The sequence below is a fragment of the Danio rerio genome, chromosome 14 (assembly GCF_049306965.1).
Source record: "Danio rerio strain Tuebingen ecotype United States chromosome 14, GRCz12tu, whole genome shotgun sequence".
NCBI lineage: Eukaryota > Metazoa > Chordata > Actinopteri > Cypriniformes > Danionidae > Danio > Danio rerio.
The window spans coordinates 18,917,235-18,943,316 of NC_133189.1; the positions used below are offsets into that span (position 1 = coordinate 18,917,235).

General features: G+C 35.0%; 1 protein-coding gene across 1 annotated transcript in view; it reads right to left on the reverse strand.

Annotated features, from left to right (window-relative positions):
* Window positions 1-26,082, reverse strand: part of mgat4b (alpha-1,3-mannosyl-glycoprotein 4-beta-N-acetylglucosaminyltransferase B) — a 271,360-nt gene that overhangs the window by 58,771 nt on the left and 186,507 nt on the right.

Here is a 26,082-nt window from a genome sequence, read left to right on the forward strand (position 1 = left end):
TTAGAGAGGCTTGCTAGAGGAGCTATCACTATTAATATCACTCCTCCTACAGATTAAAACTGTATTTAAAGGGATAGTTCACTCCAAATAATAAAATTCTGTCAATTACTTCACAGCAAATTGTAAGGTGTGGAATTTTTTGGTGTAAGTCCCTGTAGTGTTACTGTGCGTTCACACCAAAGTTGCTGCCTGCCTTCAGCTCCAGCGGCGAGAATCAAAATTTGCTACATTGATCTCGTATTTAAAGGGGCCGTTGCAGCATATCATATCAGTTACATTCCCGCATAAAACATGTTTCTAGCGTGAAAATGCTGCACACTTTTTAATAAATTCATTTAACAATGGAAGATCGAGTTGCATTTGGTAAGGCTTTGCTCCACTTAATTGTCCAATGTGTCCATATGTCTGAAATAAAAAGCAGCTATACTGTTTTGTAATGTTGCATGAGATTCTTGCTTTTTTGAAGAAAAAAATATATATAAATATTTCACATACATCAATGCTCATCAGTAACTCGCCAGTAACTTTTTAATGTAATATAACTAATTAGAAATTCGGCAACCCCAATAATCAAACCCTTGGAAACAACTGTAGTCGGAACCAAAGTTCACAGGACTGTTCTCTGGACTCCTCTCAAGCGGTGGACTTCAACATTCTGATTGCTTGCCGCCGAACCACATCATATCTCATTCCCATAAAGTTGACTTGATTACAACTCTGTTTGTCACCCACACTGGTGAAGATGCGCCATGCTGCTCCTCGTCGTTTATAGCTGCCGGCTCCCATTGAAAATGAATAACTTCTGGCTACTTTGACGCTCTCACTACTTTCAGTGTGAACGTACAGTTAGAGTGTTAAAATTCAAGTGTACATATACTATTTTTAACACTGACGTGAGTTAGATTATACGCTTATTTTTTAGTAAGGCAACAGAACAGATTTTGTTGACATTTATATTATTATTTTTATTCTAGGGTGTTAATTCAAATAAAGACTTTGCTTTGTGAATTTCATGGGGCGAAAATCTTAACATTTACTCAAAGAAAAATTGTATATGCTAAAATGACCAAGTAGTATTTAATCTAGTATATAGTTTTTGCACTCTTTGGGCCCTATCATACACCCGGCGCAGTGGGGCGCAAGACGCGGCGCAATAGGTTTTTGGTAGTTTCAGCTTGGCGCAAGAGTCGTTTTGAGGCGTTGCGCTACGCTGTTTAAATAGCAAATGCATTAGCGCTCATTTGTGCGCCCATAGGCGTTCTGGTCTAAATAGGAAGGCATTCTGAGGCGGACCGCTGGCGCGTGGCTATTTTGAGAAACTATAATAGATTTTTCATTAGACCAAAACTAAGCCGGTCTAAACACCGGCGCAGAGTTGCGCCTCGCTTATGCACTGCTTAATACGCACATGAGAGCAATAGGCAAATATCTTTACATATGAAAAAATTTTAAGGATATATATATATAATATATATAATATTAAGGATATATATAGGATATAATAAGAATAGATATAGGATATAAATATAAAGGATTAAAATATTACAAAACATTGTTATCTAGCCTACATACATACTGCTTTCATGTCTTCTTCATCTCGGGAGGCTTTTTCAGTTCATTCATAACAATTTGCTTTTGTATAATGTTATTATAGCAGTATTGTTTAATATATCCATATTTATATTTGTTTTATTAAAAACAAGCTTAGATTTGCCCACCTGTCAGGTTTTAGACCATATGGGGCACAGCATGTGTTTTAGGATATAACTCAGTATTTTGACCACACTTTGTCATTTTTGTTCATTTATTCGTTTGCTAGAAACTAGAACTGAATTTAGAAATAGTTTTGAAACAAATCTTTGCGCTTAACAAACTAAATTATTTATTTATAGACTAATTGATGTCTGTGCGTAAAGGTTTCCCTATCCAAGAGCGAAAGTGAAAGTGACCCATTATCTCTCATTCTCACGCAGTAGATGCTGTTTAACAGTTTTCTGTTAAAAAAAAACTGTCAACTGTTAACTGTTTGCTAGTGAAATGCTCATTTTTTCCACTTAGAATTACTTTGCGTCCTGTAAATAGCAAATGCGCTCTTGGCACGACGCAGCTGTGTCTTAAAGGGAATGGGAGATGAGATTCTAATTGGGTTATTCTCAAAACACACCTATAACTCATTAAGAAAATAAACTCAACCCTTTTAGCCCATGTGCCTTGGTGCCAAGAGCATTTTCCCTTCCGTAAATTAGCAAAAATGCGTTCTGACACGCCCTGAAAGCGTTTGCGCCCTGCGCATGGACCGTCAAAATAGAGCCCTTTGTGTTTAATGTGTGCATTTTTACACTCTAAGTGTACAATATTTTAAATTGCAGAGGTGTATATACTCAACACTTTGGAAAGTGTACCAGGGCACTTGGCTGGAGGGACTCGTATATACACCAGAAAAGTGTTAAATTCAACACCTGTGGTGTAAAAGGTACACTGGCAAAAACCTGACACTTCTACAAAAAAAGGACACTTCTAAACCTGTTTGAGTTTCTTTCTTCAGCTAAAAAATAAAAGTTTTTGTACAAAGTCAATCCATTTCTGAGCCAGCGTGATCTAGAGAAAGCCATCCATACTTTATCAGCTCTCATTTGGACTATTGCAATGCACTTTATGGTGTAATTAACAAAAACTTAATTCATTGGTTACAACTGGTGCAATATGCAGCTGCTCGCATGCTGACCAATAGTCGGAAACGTGAGCAAGTCACACCTGTCCTTTACTCTCTTTACTGGATCCCTGCTAAATTCAGAACTGATTTTAAACTACTGTTGCTTGTTTTCAATGCAGTTAATGGTCTTGCACCTTAATATTTATGTTACATTTTAAAGGTTCACAAACTGACAATCCTACAACCAGCAGGCCAGTTGTTGCTGGAGGTCCCCGATCCAGGTATAAACAATAGGGTGATATAAAATTCCCCCCCTTTAGAACTTTGCTTCATCACAAATATAATACAAAGCGCAATACAATTTACAACAACGGTGAGAAAAAAAATAACCTCCACGTCAAAGAATAGGTCTAATTAATTCATACATGACAAATGCTTAAAATGATAATAAATACACCACAACAACACTATGAATAAAAGAAGAAAATATTAGAAATATACCCAGTAGCACCACACTCTATTCTGCATAACACCGCCTGTGATCAGCAATAGGGTGGACTATTATGGCGTAACAAATTCCTACACAGATTCCACATATCTCTCCAAATTGCTCATGTTCGATATAAACCCCAAAAAAATTGTCTTCAAGTCTTAAGTAATATAAAGTCACAAGTGTCATTGCTATTTTTAAATCGATCTTAATCAAATTTGATTTTGAAATGAAATGGCATCCAAATGGCATCTGATTAGAGCCGAAAAAAGAAAGAAATGAAAAGCAGAGAAAAAAAAAAGCAAGCTCAAGAATGTATATTTTGCTATGCATAATACATTATTAAGTAGTGTAGCATTAGGGTTTGTTTTAATAAATGCAACCTGTACCCATTGACTTCCATAGTATGAAAACCAGTGTACATACACACTAACAGAATTTTTTTTTTTTTCACTGCATTTCTACCCAAATGTTGTGGGGTAGTTAGCCTACATGTATTATGAAAGTCAATGGTTACAGGTTTACAGCTTTCTTCAAAATATTCTGTTTTGTTTTGTGTGCACTGGTTTCCAAACTGGTTTGACTTTCTTTCTTCTGTTGAACACAAAACAAGATCAATTGATGAAAGCTGAAAACCTATAACCATTGATAACTATAGTAAGAATTACAAATACAGTGGAAGTTGATGGAAATACGTTTTCAGCTTTCTTTAAAATATATGTCTTTGTGTTCAACAGAAGAAAGAAAGTCAAACAGATTTCGAACACACATAATGACAGAACGTTAATTTTTCAGTGATCTCTTTAATGGGAACACTTACTTACTTTCCCTTTGGCTTAGTCCCTGATTTGTAAGGGGTTGCCACAGCGGAATGAACTACTAATTACTTTGGCATTAGTTTTATGCAACAGTTAGGGCATGGAGCGGAAAGACTCACTCATTCACACATACTAATACAAACTTTGTCCAATTCATCTATAGTGCTTGTTTTTGGACTGTGGGACCCACACAAATGACGAGAGAACATCCAAACAGGTCCAAAAATGCCACCTCGCCCAGACCTTCTTCTTGTAAGGTGACAATGCTAACCACTGAGCCACCGTGCCACAAACTATGAACACATACATTGAAAAATATCAGATAGGTTGCTATAATAATGATAAAACAAATCAGTTTAAAGAGTTCACTCATGGATGAACATTTCCTCACCATTTCATCACTCTCAGGTAGTTCAAACCATTTATAATTTTCTCTCTTCTGTTGAGCACAAAATAAAATATTCTGAAGAACGTTGGAAACTAGCAGCCATTCATAGCAGGAACATAAAACACTATATAAGTCAATAGATTTTTTCCCCCAACATTTTTCAAAATATCTTGTTTTGAGTTGGCAGCTGGCTCTCTGCAATTCTCACATGGTCCCCCTCTGAAGCTAAGCAGGGCTGCACCTGGTCGGTACCTGGATGAGAGACCACATGGGAAAGCTTGGTTGCCGCCGGAAGTGGTGTTAGTGAGGCCAGCAGAGGGCGCTCAACCTGCGGTCTGTGAGGGTCCTAATGCCCCAGTATAGTGACAGGGACTCTATACTGCTCAGTGCGTGTCGCCTTTCAGATGAAATGTTAAACCAAGGTCCCGACTCTTTGCAGTCATAAACAATCCCAGAATGTCCTTCGAAAAAAAAGAGTATGGGTTTAACCTCGGTATCCTGCCAAATTTGCCCACTGGCCTTTGTCCCTCATGGCCTCCTAACAATCACCATATCATAATTGGCTTGAACAAGTCTCCTCTCCCCCCAAACAGCTGGTATGCAGTCTGGCTCAATATGGCTGCTGTTGTGTCATCCAGGTGGATGCACACTGGTGATGGATGAGATTCCCCCAATGTGCAATGCGCTTTGAGTGTCCAGAAAACTGCTATATAAATGTAAGGAATTATTATTATTTGTATTAATATTAATATTATTATTATTCATGTGTCTGAGACTGCACGTCTAAGCGTGCATCTACAAGTCTGCAGATATTACTGCAGAAATGGCATTTTTAGTGTGAACTATCCCTTTAATAGTGAAAAATATTCCCCTTTTCTGTTTTTATTATTCTGACTTCAAAGTATGCTGAAAAGTGTCCTTCTTAGTCTTACAAAAATGGTTTACTACTACTTCAGATTGTGTAACAGTTTATTTGTATACGTGATTGCATGTGTGGGAGGCTGAAATGACTAAGTGCACTGAAAATGTCTGCGTGTGTGTGCGTGCGTGCGTGCGTGCGTGTGTGTGTGTGTGAGTGCGTGCGTGCGTGCGTGTGTGTGTGTGTGTGTGTGTTGTGCGTGTGTGTGCGATATGGGCAGAGAGCAGCATCAATCAAAGCTTCAGGGCTGCTTTGGGACCTATTAGAGTAAAAGAGCAGGGAAAGACTCTAGAGAAATGTGTGGCGTGTGTGTGTGTGTGTGTGTGTGTGTGTGTGTGTGTGTGTGTGTGTGTGTGTGTGTGTGTGTGTGTGAAGGACAGAAACGAACTGACTTGAGAAAGGTGTTAATACCCGGAACTGACTGGGTCATATGCTGTGGTGTTGAGTGCTAAAGTGTGAAATGCATCATGGGGATTTATCTTAGCTTTGGTACGTCCACTCATTGCTTTTCTGCAATTAGGGTATATTACTCTCAACTTCATCTGGCTGAGCAGTCTTCGTGCTCATTTTTAGAAAACAAATCAGAACTCTTGGTAAAGACAGGGCCTGAGGCATAAAAAACGGTTCATACTAGTTGAGTATGGTCAAGCTGTTTTGTAGCTTATTTATTTCACCAATGTGACCAACCCAGGGTTCGGTGGAGTCTCAGAGTGCACTGTTAGCCAGTTATGCAGTTTGAGTGCTCATTCAGAGTTTTTGACACCCCAAACAACGGATCCAGGAACAGTATTTTGTAAGTATTATTTACTGTGGCCATTATTCAGCTAAATACAATCATGTTTTTGAGAGATCTCAATGTAAAGAAAAGCTTATGTTTAAAACTGTAACACATTTTAACCATAATCATCCTGACTATGATATTAGCAATTTGAAGCATTTCCAATGATATATGACATATTTATCATAATGTTTTATAAACAGGTGTAATTTTTATGTATAAAAAACCAGGGGCTCTCAACTGGTTTGGCCATGGGACCCACATTTTTACATGGCCATCAAGCTATATCAAAACATCAAACTATAATACAATTTCAGGAATTATAATAAATTAGTATTTATTTGTTAACATACACAAGTAGTGACTGATAAATCATAAGAAAATAAACTATATTTTATTGCTCTCATTTAACAAAATGTATCAAATTATAGAAGTACAAAAGTAAAAACGACAAATACTGTAAACAGTGGTTAGGGTAAGGAAAGGTTCAGTTACCATGAACTGAATTGAACCGTTAATAAAACATGTTGTCTGGTTTCTAAATGTCGTTTTAATTTAGAAGGTTTCATGCTCTCTTGTGAGAGCACCTCACTAATTATGACACACTGAGACTTTAAGTCTTTTTTTTGTCATCAATATAAATAAATCCATAATTTACAAATTCAGGGCCGTACTTGCGCTTTGACATATTTGTTGCTATATTTAAATGAAATTTTACATGTCAGACGGTAGGGTTCTCTTGCACGCATTTCAAAATAAGTCAAAATAAGTTAAAATTAAACTTTTGTCGTTTTTTTGACCACACACCTCGCGACCCTTAGACACTGGTCTAAACTGTATGTATGGCATAATACTGTCACTCAGTGGTTGGCGCTGTCACCTCAAAGCAAGAAGGTCGTTGGTTCGAGTCCTAGCTGGGTCAGTTGGCATTTCTGTGTGGAGTTTGCATGTTCTCGCTGTGTTCACGAGGGTTTCCTCTGGGTGCTCCTGTTTACCCTACAGTCCAAAGACATGCACTAGGTGAATTGGGTAAACAATTTGGTGAACCAAATTGGCAGTAGCGTATATGTGTGAATGTGAATGTGTAAGGATGTTTTCCAATACTGGGTTGCAGCTGGTAGGACATTCTTTGTGTAAAGCAAATGCTGGATAAGTTAGAGGTTCATTCCACTGTGGCAACCCTTGATGAATAAAGGGACTAAGCTTAAGGAAAACGGATGAATGATTGTATGGCACATGATATAATTGAGCACCACACAAGCAATTGTGCTGTTTAATCTATCAATCTTATTAATCTATCAATATTAATAATGTCAATCTATCGCACAGTCACAAATGAATTGATTTTATATGGGTTCAACAAACAAGATGTTATTATTAATAGAATAATATTTTGGAGCAATTTGTTAGTATTTTTAAACTAGCGCAACTCTAATTATCATGTTTTTCATCACTGTGTTTAAATAGAAAATCCATCTGCGCCACTTTGTTGACTCATGGGTGTGCTGGTCTATAAAGAAGGTGTGTTAAGGCGCATTATTGGTGTGTTGCTATTTTGAGGAACTGAAATAGACTGCGCCATTGACCAACTGAATGCTGGTCTAAAGACCAGTGCAGGTCCAAAATGTGTACACATTGCTTAATCCACACAGGATGTACAGCAATACACAAATATGGATAAAAAAACAAATAAATAAAGGATTAAAATGTTACAAAAATTATTATTTTCTTCATGGATATAAAAAACACTACACCTCTATGCTTTCTTCATCTCAGGGGGCTTTTTTCAGTTTATTCATGACAACTTGCATTTGTATAGTGTTTTTATTATTATTATTATTATTATTATTATTAGCAGTATAATTTATTATATGCATATTTATATTTGTATTAATAAAATAAGTTTAGATTTATCCACTTGTCGGGTTTTGGAGACGTATGAATCACCATATGGGGCATGAGAATAGGACGTGTGTTTGGATATGACTCTTTATTATTGTTCATTTATTTGTTTGCTGGAAATTAGAACTGCATTACAAATTGTTTTGAAACAAATCTTTGCACTTAAATTATATAAAATATGTAGGCTAATGGAGTGGAGTGCATACAATGCAGTTTCCTTATCCACAAAAGTAAATGAGAAAAAGTAAAGTAAAGAGAAAGTAAAGAAGCTGAATGAAGGAGGCTCGTTCTTTATCCTTGTACTGCAGATGGTCTGATAAACTGTTTTTTTGCTAGTGAATCGTTCCGTTTTTCCACTTTTAAAGTCTGTCCTGTACATAGCAAATGCCCTATGGCACGACACAACTGAGTTTTAAAGGGAATGGGAGACGAGACTCTGATTGGTTTACTGCACGTTATGCTTAAAACACAACGATAAATTATTAAGAGAATAAGCACAACCTTATGGCGCAAAATTAGTTTTTTCATTCTTAAAATAGCAAAAGTGGATTTGGACACGCACATAAAGCTTTTGCGCCATGTGCTTAAGGCTTTGTGCCTAGATCAATAAAATAGAGCCTAATTCTAATTTTCAATTTTACAATAAACTACATTTTTATTCCTTTATTTTGTGTAAATAATTTAATAATAATAATAATTAATAAATAAAATAATAAATTGTTTATTGTGGCCGATGACACCCATATTTTACTGAAAGACAAAGATTTGTATATCCTAAAGTGTTTTATTTTTTATTTTTAAACTGATGCCATAACAAATTGCCCCAATCATTTTTATTTTTTGCTTTTTTGTTGCATTCATGAGTTATTTAACTGTCTTTTTATTATTTAATAATTTCATAAACTACAATAGTCTAACAGTGAAATTCTCACTTTACAGCAATGTAAAGATCTTTTTAAATGTTAAAGTTTATGAATGTTAAATAATGTTAAACGCAGTTATTTGTTTTCCATGTCATTGGCCACCTTTGGAGAATAGTAGTACATTTAAAAAAAAAAAAAGCTACATGGGTAAACTCAATTGCGCAATACTTTTATTTATATTGTATGTATAATTAATTTTAAACCTTAAAAGCTATGCAGTTTCTATGTTAATGATCATGGTGAAATTGCTTGGGATGCAAAGGAAACTATAGTTAAAGTCTTGCCAAGTGGACCAGATTGGTCAGTGCCGGGCCCTGGTCACCAAACAAAAAACAAGGGCTTTGAGTTGACAGCTCAAATGGCAATCGATTCAGACCAACTTAGACCAGCTAGAAGCCAACAGTCTTTAGAACCTGGCCATGCCAATTTGATTTATTTATGTGTGATCACATGAGAACCATGACTCAAGCCCAGAAGCTCAAACCAGATCAAAAGCAAACAGATGCCAACTGTAGCCAATCCTAGCAGAAGCAAGACAAACACACTTGTGTTTGCCTCTTGGCCGCTAAGGGGAGTCTGATGTCAGAACAGTTTGTTTAAATTTAGTCAGCTAACAATGAACAGTTTGTTTGTGGTCAGCCATGTGACAGAGTAAAAATACCCGTCGAAAATCAATTTAAATACAAACAAACACAACATGAATCAACAACACTTTGAAAACAAAGGGTCTCTAATGGAAAATATAGTTCCATCTAAAATGTTTTGCATCTATAAAACCTCTTTATCATAGAAAAAGCTGTACTGAAAAATATTTAACTGAATTATATTTTTACTGCAACTGTAGCTCCAATAATTATTTGCATGGTATGCAAATATGAGTAATACCTTAGTATTGTAATTGGTAATTGTTTGCATTCATGACTAGAATAAAGTCAAATGTAATGCAGTAAAACTTGACCATTTTGTTGTGCAAATACCCACACACACCCCTAACATACACTAACATGCTTTGTAAACATACCTGCTTTAAAGTTCATGTCAAAGAGCTACGTTTTATGAAGTGATGTTAAAGACAGAGCTTATTTTATAAAATCCCAAGGAAATTCTTGTCGGAATCCAGTTATCTTAGTTTTGTCATCTAAATAACTGTATATTGGCTAACTGTTAACTAATTTAAGCTTAGTGATGAATGGACAAAGCACTGAAATAAACAAACAGATGGATGAAAAGACAAGATAGATACTAACTTGATTCAGTGATTCAAATTATTTCTACATTAAAGTTCCATGGAGAGCCAATTTAAACATTTTAAGTTAATAACAATTAAAATTGGACTAGTTTCCAACAGTATTTTGCCTCATTACTGTTCGCCATAAAATAAAAATTTACTCTCCATCAAGTGATTACAAACATTCATGAATTTTTTTATTCTGCTGAAAACAAAAAGACATTTTGCAGTCAAAAATATAAAACCATTGAATTCCTTAGTAGAAGAACATCTAAATATCAGCAAAATCTCTTCAATTTATTTAACACATAAATAGACATCTAAAATAACATCAGAGATGAGTTGCAAGAATATTTAAAACCATGGAAACTAATATGTAAATATTTTGAACAGTACTTCACCAAACTAATGCGTAGAGCTGTGGTTTATCTTAAACTAGAGCTTAAGTAATAACAAGTATTTATATTTATAATTTCTTCATTTTCCTTCAGCTTAGTCCCTTTATTCATCAGAAGAAGCGACAGCGAAATGAACTGCCAACTTATCCAGCATATTTTTTACACATCGGATGCCCTTCCAGCTGAAACCCAGTATGGGGAAACATCAATACACACTCATTCACTACGGCTAATTTAGATTATTCAATTCACAGATAACACATGTCTTTGGACTGTGGGGAAAGCGAAGCACCCGGAGGAAACCCATGGCAACATGGGGAGAACATCCACACAGAAATGCCAACCATTTTGCCTCTATTTATATTTATAAGTATGTCTATTATGCACAACTTTAACCTCAGCTGGTAACATCTTGCAAAGTTGGAAACTCTTTACAGAAAAAGCTCTTTGTCCCAGTGTGGTTCTACTGGTTCTGTTATTATCATTATGTCTCTTCATTGGGTTAAATAAAACTGGTATTGTTTTACGAAGCATACATTTATAAATCAATTTTATGCAAGAGCAATTTCTAAAATTCATAACAGCCATTATTTTTAAATAGCATATTACGGTATTTGATTGCAAAATCATTTGAGTCTAATCTATAACACAATAGGTAGACAAGATTATTGCATGCAGAAATGGATGAGCTGCTTGAATTGAGATATACTGCCTAATACTTTTATAAATTAATCTTCAAGTTTTCTGTATATGAAATCTATGTTGTGAATTTAAATAACATCTAAAAACTTAAACTTAATGTCATGTCCACCCATACAGTATGCTGACTCGAAAAAGATTTGCAAAATGTAAATCATTGAAATTTTTTCTTTGAATAAGAGAATAGAATTATTTTCACAGAATTGTGAAGTATATTCTAGCCTACAAGACTGGTTATTCAAAAGTCTTATTCAGGCCCATTCAGTGTGTTGTTTTGGACCTTATTTCAGCAAAAATATTTTCTCCTAAATGTACTAACTACGCATAATATATGTATATTTATTTTTACGCAAACGTACATTTTTTCATGTACAAAAATTATTGTAGCCCATTTTGTGCCGAACAAAAAAATATATGCTGACCTATATGTAATAAGAATCTGAATTTAGTCATAGCTGAAATAAATAATAAATGTCAGGGCCTGTCAAAACATCGTAGAGGCCCAAAAATCACCTCAGACCTTAGAGGGTTAAAACCTAATTCTTATTTTAATATTTTTGTTCAGCTTTAACCTGGGATGTTTTTTAGCCACAAAAATTATCTCAATTTTGATCACTTAATTTTGCAGCAACTTTTGTTCTGTATGTGTTGTTTGAATTTTTTTCACATTGCTCTCTTAGATATACATATAAACTATAAATGCACCAAACTCTTTAATTGTACATTTAATCATCATTAAAGTGCCTCCAAGAGGCTCTGATCACTAGGAAGCATCTCTGTTATAACATAACAGTGCCTTTGACCACGGTACTTCGCTGCGTGGGATGTATGTGCGTAACCTAAAGAATTAATAACATCATTAACCCGGATGTGTTTTTTTTGTATTCCCCAAATTCGTTCACTGTAGGCTTAGATAAGCTAACTTTGTAAAAGCCAATGTCTACCTTTGCATTAAACTTTGAGCATATTACATTCAGAGATGTTGTTTAAGTTCACACAGCTACATTACACATCAACTAAAGTTTAAAATATGATATCAAAGTGGATCACTCCTTTAAGAAATGGTGTAATAACAGCTTTTCCTCCAAAAAGATTTAAGGAAGCACATTTTCTAATAGATAAATGTAAACAGTTTACTGAGCTATGGTTAAACTGTAGGAACTGTATTTTTTCATATAAAGTAATAATGTAATATTAATCATTGATATTATTTAATATGTAGTTAGTCTTTAATGCCAAAAGAGATAATGGGCTGGCACAACCTGTTACTAAAACCTGGCTGGCCCATACTGTACAGTGCTAATAAACACTTGCTCATCCTTGAAGCTTCACAGCCAAACCATCAAAGTGTGAATTACTGGCAACTGTAAATCCTGTGATTCAGATCACTATGTCAGTTTATGAAACCGTAATGAAATTAGAGCAAATTGATAAACACAATACCCAAAACGGCACAAATAAATGCAAGGCTCAAACAAAAGTATGTTAAAAATAAAAACATTAAAACCAAATGTGAAATATTACTGATAATCACTCTATAAATTAAATATAGATTAAAATTTTAAGAGTGATTCAGTCAAGAGAAGTGATTGTTTTTCCGCTGTTGTTTTATGAACATTTAACGAACCATGAAATTAAAATAAAACATTTTAGATGTTAGTTTCGGTTTGTTAGTTTTAAGCATATCTATTAGCTAATGTGCTCCAAAACAGTGACAAAATTCGTGTTTAGAAAATATAAATTACAGAAATATAACATATAATAAAATATAACAAAATATAACACAAAATAAAATAATTTAAAGAATGTTATAAGCACATAAACTTTGACAAACACAAAGAAGTCAATAAGTACCGGATTCTAAAAATCTTTTTTCGGTAAAAAAAAAATAAAAAAAATAAAATAAAATAAAGTGAAGGGTGAGATAATAGCAGAATTTCTTCAAACTGTGCACTTTTGTACCTTCTTTCAAGTGAACTAGGCAACATTTGATTAAAGTTTAAACTGTCAGGTCTTAACTAATTTACAAAGCTAAACTTTAGTCACAATGCAGGATTGGAGATCATTTTAAAGTGTTACTTCCTGTCTCATGGAGAACAGGTGTTGTTTAGTTATAATTGAATTCATGCAGTCTTGATTTTCCCCACTAACATGGCGACTCATCGTCCCAGCAGTGAGTTTCCACTTGTCTGAGCCCAGAGCTCTCAAAATCAATTCTTTTCCCCATCCGATCCCCCGAGGCCATCAGTCAGCTCCACACAGCAGAAAGACAACACTGATCACCATCATCAACATAATTAGCCTTCATATCAAACACAGATCATAAGAGAGCAATTATTTCAGCGGCCATTTCAAAGTGAGCTTCACGGGTTTGATTTAGAGACTTTCAGACTCCGATTCCTCTAATTGATCCCCAACTGCCTGTCAAGACTTACTCAGACACAAAATCGGTTTGCATAAAGAAAGTTGTTAACCAAATAAACACAAACCAAAAGATTATTGGATGGAAGGATGAACAAAAAGGCCGACAGTAACTTGATCCAATGATTCAAATCAACCTTTGCCATTAAATTTCCATGGGGAGCCAATTTATACATTTTCAGTTAATAACAATTAAAATTGGATTTGTTTCTCACAGTATTTTGCCTCAAGTGTGACACAGTGGGTATTGCTGTTACCTCACAGCAAGAAGGTCACTGGTTCGTGCCTCGGCTGGGGCAGTTGGCATTTCTGTGTGGAGTTTGCATGTTCTCCCCATGTTTGCATGGGTTTCCTCCGGGTGCTCCGGTTTCCCTTATAGTCCAAAGAGATGCGGTACAGGTGAATTGGGTAAGCTAAATTGTTCATAGTGTATGAGTGTGAATGGGTGTATATAGATGTTTCCCAGAAATGCGTTGCAGCTTGAAGGGCATCAGCTGCGTTAAACATATGCAGGATAAGTTGGTGGTTCATTCCCCTGTGGCAACCCCAGATTTATAAAGGAACTAAGCCAAAAAGAAAAAGAATGAATGAAAGAGTATTTTGCCTCATTATTGAATTTAAAGGGATAATTCCCCCCAACATTTTCATTGACTATTTAATCTCCATCAAGTGATTTCAAACCTTTATGAATTTCTTTATTCTGTTGAACATGAAATATATTTTAAAGAAAGATGATTGTATGAAACCAATGACTTCCATAAAGAAAAAAAAGCAAATACAATGTAAATCAATCTTTTAGGTGTCCAGCTTTCTTCAAAATATATTTTGTGTTCATGTTACGTGCCAGCAGGTATTGGTTATTTATGTTTGTATTATGTTTCTCATTGTGTTTTTCTTTTTATCACTCCAGTTCACTTCCTTGTTTTTGCCTACTGCTGTTCCTGATTGGCTGGTTCACATCCACTTGATGCAACCAATCCTGACACTGCTTTATGCTGATTGGTTCCTCTGTGGCAACTCAGTTCCAGTTTCAGCCAATCAGATTACTCCAGCTCACTATATATTTTTTTGTCTGCCAGCAGTTTGGCAGTCTTTGTTGGCTCACCTTGTTACTGGTTTCTGTGCTTTTTGCTCGCTCGATTGAACCTGTGTTTATATCCCCATTTTGTTAAGTTTTGTTGTGATATATTGTCCGTCTTATCTTTTTTTTACACTGTGTTGTCATTTTGGTTTAGTCACTGTCTGTTCTTCTTGTTATTATTCATTCCCTTTCCTCATGTTTCCCCTACAGAGGTTTGGTAGAAAGACTGGTAGGTAAGTAGGTCACGTGACATACATTTCAACACATAGGAGTTCAACTGTCTAAAGATACACTAGGGAAGGGGGTGAGCGCCAACCCGTGTATTTTTGGTTAAGTGGATAGTTAGTGTAGTTTAGGTAAAACGTCTTGGACGATGAAGATTTATTTTTCACATTTTTGTTTATTAGACTAGATTAGCGGGGATTTGATATTAGTAAGACTGTTTGGTTTTGATTGTTTCTTTGCTTTAGCGCCACCCATAGCCAGTCTTTCTAATTTATTTTTTGTTTTGGTTGTGAATTTTAAATATTGTAAATAGCTCACTCACTGCTTCACTTATCACCACTTGTAATAAATCACTTTATTTGCACAGCAATTCTTGTATGTGGTCATTACTTTGAGTACAATTTTCTTTGAGTGTTTATTTGAACAAAATCCTCGGTCAAGTGTGCAACCCCACTCCCCTAGACTACCCAGGGGTTGTAACAGTTCAACAGAACTAAGAAACTTAAAAAGGTTGGGAACAAATAAAATGTGAGTAGGCGTTGACAGAATTTTAGTTTTGGGGGGAAATATCCCTTTGTGAACATTTTTCATGCATCTGTACTTTACCACAGAATTTTTATTTTGTTAAACCTTTACTTTACTACATTCAAAAGCAAAATTACAATCTTTTTACTTCAATTTTTTTAAAGGGCACCTGGTTTACCCTTTTTAAGATAAGTCGTTTGTGTCTTCAGAATGTCTGTTTCAGAGTTTCAGCTCAAAACACCCATCAAATTATTTATTGAACCTCTCAAAAGTTAGTATTTTATAGCTTTGAGCATCAGGTAGCGGTTTTTGTGAACTGATCCTTTAATGCAAGTCCTCCACACCCCACATTGCAAAAATGAGCCACACACAATGTCGTTACAAAGTTCACAGACAGACAGACAGACAGCTGTTTTTGCACGCAAATGTGACAGGATACAGGATAATCTCCACTGCTGTGTGGATATGTGTTATGTTAATGTACAAAACGAAACTGATTTAACCTCCACAAACTGGGATTGAAGCGTCTTTTTTATAAGTGTTCTGACAAGCGGCTGTGGTGATAAAGTAAAGCTGAAGTAAATCGCTGTAATTCATTACAAACATGCACTGTTTTAAAAACGTTTTAAATTTGTAAAACTCACCCTTGATCACATTTGATGATGATTGATGATCACAGAGAGCTGAACAAACCTTTTATTCCTGGTTGCTTTGCACACGTCCTGTCTTGTTGATGTTATTATAAGCGTTACTACAGATACATGTTAATACGCAGCTGTCAATCAATTTGGTGGACGGAAAACCGCACTTAAAATGGAAGGGATTTGGATACTATTTTAATGTCAGGAAGAAAAAAAAGAGGTTTGTTGTGTTTCTATCAGCCCAATATGATTGTGGACACTATACCTACACACGGTTCTGTCAAAACAGCTTAAAAAAAGATGATTTTTTTTTTTATCATACAGTAGGTGCCCTTTAATAATAAAATCAAGCTGCTCCTTGTTATTGTCCTCACCACCATAGTAATATAACTTAACAAAATTAGAAAACATAATAGTCTACTGTACATACTAACTGGTAAGGATGCATGACTCAGCAGATTTTTGCCATTTTGCCTTATGTTTACTTTAATATATACATTTATTTTACAATTTTTTACAAATGTTGTTTTCCTCATTTTTATTAGGCAATTTTATGGAATATTTTGTTATTTTTATTTGTTTGCACAATTGCAGTGCTCAGCACATTTGAGTACACTCCATTTTGAAAATGAATATTTTTAAACATTTCTCAATGAATAAAAGGCTGTATTTTGGTACATTCAAACAAAACAGATTTATTAAGCAGATATATTTATTAAAATAATATTTTAGTCACCAAACATATTTAGAAATTGAAAGATAACACGATTAAATTCAAGCAAAATATTGCAAAAACAAATACAACCTACAAAATTTCAACAAAATTTTCCCTTTTTTTGCTTCTCTTGATTTTTCCTGTTTTTAAATTTGTATTTAATATTTTTCTATAACATCTAAATTTAGGTGTATTAGTATTTGGTCCGTTATAGTAAGTAATTTTGTTAGATAAGCTCCAGATTTGGCTTCAGTACTGACCTAATTGACAGTATATGCATAAATATTATACTGTATAGCTTCCTATTAAAGGTATGAATTTAAAAGATAGATTTGTGAGTGGTGTACTTGTATATGCTGAGCACTGTAAATGATCATTAACCATTAGATGTATTTATCAGTTTTGCAATTCCAAACGTGTTTTTGTTTCTTTGTTTTATGAAGTACCTACTAAAAAGTCACGTCACAACTGTGTGAAAGATAGCAGACTCTTATGTTTGTTTTGTCAAACTATTACTTCCGTGTCAACTCATGAAAATCTGACTATGAATAAATGCACCGTCATGGTAATTTACTGTGAGAAGCACAAGAAAAAAAAACTCTACATCAAAATAATTGCAGAACTGGTGCTTCTACTCTCCTACTTGATGCCTCAGCATGCAGCATGACTTCTCATAATTGTTAACTGATAAAATTTCAGACAAAATGAGGTCAAAAAAAAAAACAGTTCAGAAAAGTTCAATGCGGCTGGCAAGCATTTGAGCTGTAGTGATCATGTACTCAAAACAATTCTTTTTGCTGCTTGTTCAAACTACTTAAAAATGAGCTGAATCAACATTTTTGGGGTAACTTAATTGTTTTTCGTTCAATCTATTAAACTTGTAAAAACATTTTAGTCAGCTTAATTGATTGTGTTTGGACAACATGAAAGAATTGTGTGGACCCAGCACTGTTTTTACAATGTGCATTAGATATCGTAAGTAAAATCAATTGTTTTGTGGTTAATTTTATTAGCCAAGTCTATCAGGCAAGTATAAACATAAATGTTGGACAGATGATTGTTTAATTAAAATCAAACAAACAAACAGTGTTTTTCATTAAAGCAATATACTGTATGAGTGCTACATAAACAAATATGATTCAGTTTGGCAGGAGAACCAAATTGCAGAACTTTTGCAAACACAGCTTACAAAGAATTAATGCTGCGGTTTTCTTACTGCTGTCATTTTGTGTTATTTTATTGGAGGAAAGTCCATATTACAAACAGTATATTTAAACATTCAACCAAATGCTTGTTATATTAGCATTTTGACAAAGTTTAGCTTTGACTGACTTCTAAAGTTTGCACTGTGTGTGTGCAATGTTTTCATTGCTTGATTTAGTCATGTGTATTGTTCTTCAATGTTTGTCATGCGTCTTGTTTCTCTTTGTTGTGAGATCCTTAGTGTTTGATGTATATGTTAGTGTTACACACACACACACACACACACACACACACACACACACACACACACACACACACACGTATACATATATATTCACAGCCCCCCTGAATTATTAACCCCCCTGTTTATTTTTTTCTTAATTTTCTTTTTAACAGAGAGATTTTTTTTCAACACATTTCTAAACATAATAGTTTTAATAACTCATTTTTAATAACTGATTTATTTTATCTTTGCCATGATATCAGTAAATAATTTTGTACTGAATATTTTCACGACACTTCTATACAGCTTAAAGTGACATTTATAAGCTTTACTAGGTTAATTAGGTTAACTAGGCAGGTTAGGGTAATTAAGCAAGTTATTGTATAACGATGGTTTGTTTTATGAACTATCAAAAAAAATATATAGCTTAAAGGGGCTAAGAATTTTGACCTTCAAATGTTTTTTTAAAAATTAAAAACTTTTTATTCTAGCCAAAATAAAACAAATAAGACTTTCTCCAGAAGAAAAATATTATCAGACATACTGTGAACATTTCCTTGCTCTGTTGAACATCATTTGGGAAATATAAAAATGTCAATGGGGGCTAATAATTCCGATTTTAATTGACCTTCTATAGCTTACAAGAATCCAAAAAGAGCCACATATTAATAAATAATGTTACGCTAGCTGTTTTTTTAGATTAAGTTAAATTAACATTGAATAGCCTCTTGTTACAGTTATGGAAAAGTTTAATAACAAGCAGGAAATGTTTATGGGCCAATGACATGACCACATTGAAATTGTCTATATATATATATATATATATATATATATATATATATATATATATATATATATATATATATATATATATATATATATATATATATATATATATATATATACATATTTATTTATACACACCCTCATGTTTAATTTTTTCCTTATCTATCTTTAATCATGTAACTCCACTGCCGGCAAATTTGTTTTTTTCGCTTTGTCATGCCAAGCTTTTCAATAAAAAAATTAATTTTGCTTAATTATGGCCACATTTACATTTAGTTTTAATGTAGGTTCATGTCAAGTCTAGTTTGCTTGTTTTGCTCATTTGTGTTAATAAACTGCACTTGGGTTCTCATCCCTACCTTCAGTTGGACTTCAATACATTGATACAAAAATAATTTACACTTAGATTCACTTTTTGAATATCAAAAAATACAAAGCTTACAGCTGATGTAAATAAGGATGATTTTCTGAAGATGTCCTCAAACTTACTACCAGTGATGGGGGTAATGCATTATAAGTAACTCACGCTACCCAATAATATTATTTTTCTAAAGTAACGAGTAAAGTAACACATTATTTTTTAAAACAAGTAATATTATTTGAGTTACTAAAAAAAAAAAAAGTAACACGAGTTACTTTTTACCTTGCTTAATTGGCTTTTACAAAACATACTGCAGAATAAAAACTACCTTAGGTTGAATCACATACTTAATGAGAGAGTGTGCTGCGAGGGAACACACAGTCAGCTTGCACTCATCATCATCAGGTCTTCTTTTCCACAGCAGATGAGTCAGTGTACTGTTCTATTAACTGAATAACTCAGGATATTGGTTAATTAAAAGTCAGAGGGGGTATCTGTTATGTTAAAAAGTAAGTAATAAGGTACTTACTGAAGACACAAGCTGTTTCACGACAATTTGGTTCAATTTAAAGAACTGGTTTGACCAGTTCACTTAGAATATCCAGTTAAAATACAAACGATTCATTCATGAAATCGCCCGTCATCACTACAGACAGTCGGTCTATTGTAGAAGCAACTACGTTTTGTAATATAGTAAGATATTTTTCTCTTTTGGGAAACAATTTACACAGGGCCGGTGCAAGCTGAACTGCCGCTCTAGGCAGAGGATGATCATGCCACCCTCAACCCCAATGTGAAAACGAAAGTGACCGGTTATGAAAAAGTGAGGTGTCATGGACCTCTATTTAGCCGCCCTATGCGCGGATATAACTGAGGACGCGCGGGTGCTGAGGGAGGGAGGAAGGTGTCGCCGACGCTGTCCTCTCTATACTGCCGCCCTATGCGCGGAAATAGCTGAGGACGCGCGGGTGTGGCGGACCCCTAATCTGTTGCCCTACGCGCGGATTTAACTGAGGACACGCGGGAGGTGTCACTGACGCTGCCCTGCCCTCTCTATTCTGTCGCCCATGCGCGAATATATCTGAGGACTCAGGTGGTGAGGAAGGTGTCGCGGACATAACTGAGGACGCGGGTGGTAAGGGGGGTGTTGCGGACGCCGCCCTCTCTATACTGCCGCCCTAGGCGGCCGCCTAGGTCGCCTCTATGGACGCGCTGGCCCTGAATTTACACATTTGTTAAAACTCAAAGATTTATTTTGATTTGGGGATTTTTTTTTAATCATCTTACTGTTCATTTTATTAAACATTTTAAAGTTTTAAAATCTGTTTTCGTCTTAATAAATGATTTCATGTTAGTACTCTTAGGCTTTATTGCAGCCTTTATCTCAATGTACAATGAGTTAACTAATAACACAAAATGTACAAAAGTAGCGAACATATTACTTTACACGCTATCATTAATCTGTTTATACAGCATGTTTAGCTCTGGGCTCAGAAAGTTCTCAAAATATAATTTTATCCTACATTTTTTAAAAAGAAAATGAAGGTGTAGGTTATAAAGGTGGCTGTTAAATGCAGAGCTTTATCCATAAAAAAGGTTAAAAAAACTACTTCTTAGAGTTCAACCTCCCCTAGGTAAGGAAAAGTCACATAAAAGTAACTCAAAAGTAATATAACGCATTTCTTTTCATAAAAAGTAAAGCAACTAGTTACTTTATTGGGAAAGTAACTCAATATTGTAATGCACTACTTTCAAAAGTATCTTTCCCCAACACTGCTAACTACACACATTCATAACACACAGAACCTAAAAACAAGAACTTAGCAGGAGATTTTGAAAGTGATTATTATGTGATTTGGGAGTCTTGATCTGATACTCTAAAACTTGCGGCAGGAATTAGTAAACAGGGTCAATTAGCATGAGACTGCAATCCTATAAAAGCGCTGATGGGAAAGTTCAGTGGGTGATCTACTGACAATGCTCAAATTAAAAACACAGACACAGCAGCTCATTTCCATAATGCCCAATGCAATCTACTGGAGTGCAAACAGAAAAAAAAAATTAAATAATGAGTCTTGGTAAATCAATACGTTTGGATAAGCCATGTTATGTGTAAGAGATTCTTTTGGGGCACTAAATAATCCCAGTACACTGACTTCTGGAAACCCTAATAGTATAATACATTAATAAAGTGAATGTATTATTTACATTAATAATTTTTATCCATGTGGTACCAACATGTTTTCATAGATCTGATCACAAGTGGTTAGTCAGGACATATATCCACTAACATATGCGTAAGGTTTTGGTGCACTTTCTGATGATGATGATGATGATCACATTTTGACTAGCTCTGTAAATGATGGAAGGTGGACAAGCTCAAAATATTTAGACACTATTTACACTTAGGAGTTAGTAAGGAAACTCCTACAAATGCATAAACAAGAATCATAATGCTCAAGGTCAAATGATTTTTAGGTCTGATGTTTTTTACTGCGGGTAAATATTTTTATTAAATCCCAACTGTCTTTCCTTTAATGCCAAAAAGGATTTGCGCTGATATAAGTGTTTACTAAATTTGGCCGTTTTTTCTTTGTTGTCTGCCGTAAATGATGGATTTCACAATATTTTGGATTCAAGGGGAAAAAAAGATGGGCTGCCAAATAAAGTACATGTCGTTTGTAAATGTTGCCAGCACCAGCTAAATTACTCGAGATATATGACAAAACTGTCAATACTGTTTTGCTAAGTCATAAATAATGTAATCACTTTTATTTGTTTAAATATATTTACTTATGATTGCTTTTTTTGTGAACAGAACCTCAATTTTGATTAAGAGTTACTATAAAAAATGCAGCAGTGATTAAAAGAAACTGAAAAAAATGTAGAAACTGTAATGTTTACACAAGTTAATTAGTGCAGGGTAAATTTTTTTATACAAGTAATAGATTACAAATTGTATTCTGATTACATTACTAATAACTTAGTCAAAAGTAATCCACAAGCAGAGATACATTCTAACATTTAGATGGTGCTCGATTTCATTCAAACAACTACTAAAACACAAACATGGTATCACACATAATACTAAAGTAATGCAATAAACATTATTTATCAAAATTAGATGTACATTAAACTTCATAATGCTACAAACCATATTAATGTTAACAACAACGATAAAAAAATTAAAAAAAATAAGTGTCATTCAGTGAAACAGGTTTCTAACATTTTACCTTAGTTTATTTATTTATTTATTTTTTACCGTAGAACGGTAAAAAAAAACTTTTTATAATCATAGCCATTTTTATTAACAGTATATCACACTGTGTTAATTCAAAATCGCTGGGAATGGTATTGTTGGCAAAAAAAGATCACACCATGATAGGACATCTAATAAATACTAATAATAGTTATTGAGAGCCAAAAGAGGGTAAATCTAATCATCAGAGTCTTATTTTTATTGATTTATGTTAGCCCTGGTTCTGAAGAAAAAACAAACAAATAATTGATATATTGTGTATCAGGGGTCTCAAACTCCGCCATTTACGGTCCACACTCCACCTTCCTCCGGACCGCCAAATATGTCAAAAATATAATGAGATTCGGCCCCCAAAAACATACGTTTTTTTGTATCACTATCATTATTGAGCTGTCGTGTATATTTACTTGTGGTTTTGACCTGCTGCTCTTGCACTGTTAAACTTTTGGTAAAGCAACAATTGGTTGGGACATAATAATAAAAATTATTATGACTATTATGACTACCAAAACACAATTTTAAGCTGTTGACAGTCATTTATGTTTCCCACGCTGCTAAAAACCCTATTAGGACACATATATACTCATAAAAAGTGAAAATTGGTTGTTTTTGTGTTATTTTGAGCAAATTCGTTCTTCCAGTTTGAAAAGAAATTTTTGAAGCTGCATCAAGCAGAATAGATCCTTGTGTGTATTCCAGCGTGTAGACTGGCTGTCTGTACCCGGGGGTACTTTGTGACGTGTCTGAGTGCGCTGCAATCATTGATGAGAAAGACTTGGTTCAAACCAATCAGCGCGCTCTATTGTGTATGCGGTGCAACTTCATTAATATGCATGATAGCTTCCAAGACTTTTTGTACCTGTACAGTGTTCAGACGGCAGAGAGATGCCACATTGTGTAGCCAAAACAATTGGGAGAAGAAGAATTGTTTGGAGATAAGAGTCGTCAGTGCTGCTTTTATAATTTGCTGCATCGAAGGATTTGTTTTCATTTTCCCGCCATGAAAGCGCAGCTGGACTCACGTGTGGATTACAGTGCACGCAACGCTCGACAGAAATACGCGTCTAAGGAACATGTTTTACCCGAGAGCTTTTCGCATCAGGAAATGGTAAAATCCTGATTTGCTGCTTGTCTCCTTTTAATAAAGATGCGACTACAGTTGGTGTTGATTGCCATGTCTCTACAGATTTGGTAAGCGAGCAATCAGTGGTCTTTGTTTGTTTATTCAGATGCAAAGTTAGTTTGTATCGTCAGCTGTACTCTTTCAGTGTTTAAAAGACGGACCTTAGTGAAATGATTTCTAAGTTACTAAAGTTTACAGTATGTTAATATCACTACAATATTATACTGAAAGATCCGCTGTAAATGCTGCTCTCCGAGTATAAACATGTAAACACATCAGACTATTACCGTTGTGTAGGATTTTCGCCGATTTTTGTGACAGGAATAACACACAGCTTTCTGACGCTACCTACCGAGTGCATCTAAGTTTCTGAGAAATGCAGAGGTTTTTTTCTCTCATTCGCCGTGCGGCATGAAACATTGTGACAAAAATACACGCTTCCAGCAATTCCTCTGATCAAATATCTCGTTTGTCACAAGAGGCATGAATGAAATGCCTGACTGAAAGTGCCAAACTGCAGTTAAAGTCCACCATTTATTAATTTGTCAAATAATTCGATTACTGATGTCCATGTAAACACAGTCACTGGGCCCTATCATACACCCGGCGCAGTGTGGCGCAAAAAGCGGCGCATTAGTCTTTTGGTAGTTTCAGCTTGGCGCAAGAGTCGTTTTGAGGCGTTGCGCAACGCTGTTTAAATAGCAAATGCATTAGCGCTCATTTGTGCGCCCATAGGCGTTCTGGTCTAAAAAGGAAGGCGTTCTGAGGCGGACCGCTGTCGCGGTGCTATTTTGAGAAACTAAAATAGATTTTTCATTAGACCCAAACTAACCCGGTCTAAACTCCAGCGCAGAGTTGCGCCTCGCTTACACACTGCTTAATACGCACAAGAGAGCAATAGGCAAATATCTTTACACATGAAAAAAAAAAATATTAAGGATATATATATAGGATATAATAACAATAGATATAGGATATAAATATAAAGGATTAAAATATTACAAAACATATTATTTTCTAACCTACATAAATATGAAAAATCACTGCTTTTATGCCTTCTTCATCTCGGGAGGCTTTTTCAGTTCATTCATAACAATTTGCTTTTGTATAATGTTATTATTATTAGCAGTATTGTTTATTATATCCATATGTATATTTGTTTTATTAAAAACAAGCTTAGATTTGCCCACCTGTCAGGTTTTAGACCATAAGGGGCACAGCATGTGTTTTGGGATATAACTCAGTATTTTGACCACACTTGGTCATTATTGTTCATTTGTTTGTTTGCTAGAAATTAGAACTGAATTTAGAAATAGTTTTGAAACTAATCTTTGCGCTTATTAAACGAAATTAATTATTTATAGACTAATTGATGTCTGTGCGTAAAGGTTTCCCTATCCAAGAGCGAAAGTGAAAGTAGATCATTTATCTCTCATTCTCACGCAGTAGATGCTCTGTTTAACAGTTTTCTGTGAAAAAACTGTCAACTGTGTGCTTGTGAAATGCTCATTTTTTCCACTTAGACTTACTTTGCGTCCTGTAAATAGGGAATGCGCTCTTTACGCGACACAGCTGACTCTTAAAGGGAATGGGAGATGAGACTCTAATTGGTTTATTCTCGAAACACACCTATAACTCATTAAGAAAATAAACTCAACCCTTTTAGAACATGCGCCTTGGCGCAAGGCAGATTTCCCGTCCTTAAATTAGCAAAAAAGCGTCCTGACACGCCCTGAAAGCGTTTGCGCCCTGCAAATGGACCGTCAAAATAGAGCCCACTGTCTTTCTGCCCAGCATCTGTGTTTTTGTTTTGCCTCAGTAAAAATTAGCGTGTGCCAAAATCGAAACTCCCATTTTAATACAAATTTTTGTGCACCTTCCCCCTTTCCCTCCTCCGACACTCCCCCTAAACAGAGCTGGACACGCCCACTTTCCTGACTTTTTCAAAACTAGAGGTGTAAAAACACCCTGCTGAAACAGGGGGGTTTCGTGGCCCTTTAAATGTCAAGATGCTAATTTAAACAGCCCTAGATATATTTCAGTAGTTGTGTGAAGCAATAAACATGCTGATTTGCATTATCACTGGTGACAGGTAATGCTTGATTTATAAACATCAGGTCTGTTGTCCTAGGATGCATTAATTACTTCACTTTTTTCTTGTGCTTGAATATTAAAATGGACTCCTATGAATTGTCAGTCTTTGAAAAGGCCCCCCGCCAATTTGAGTTTGAAACCCCTGCTGTATATGATATACTGAACGTGATTATTTGAAAATGGAAGTAGCAATAACTTCTTGTTTGGCTCTGGTTCTTGTGTTACTTCT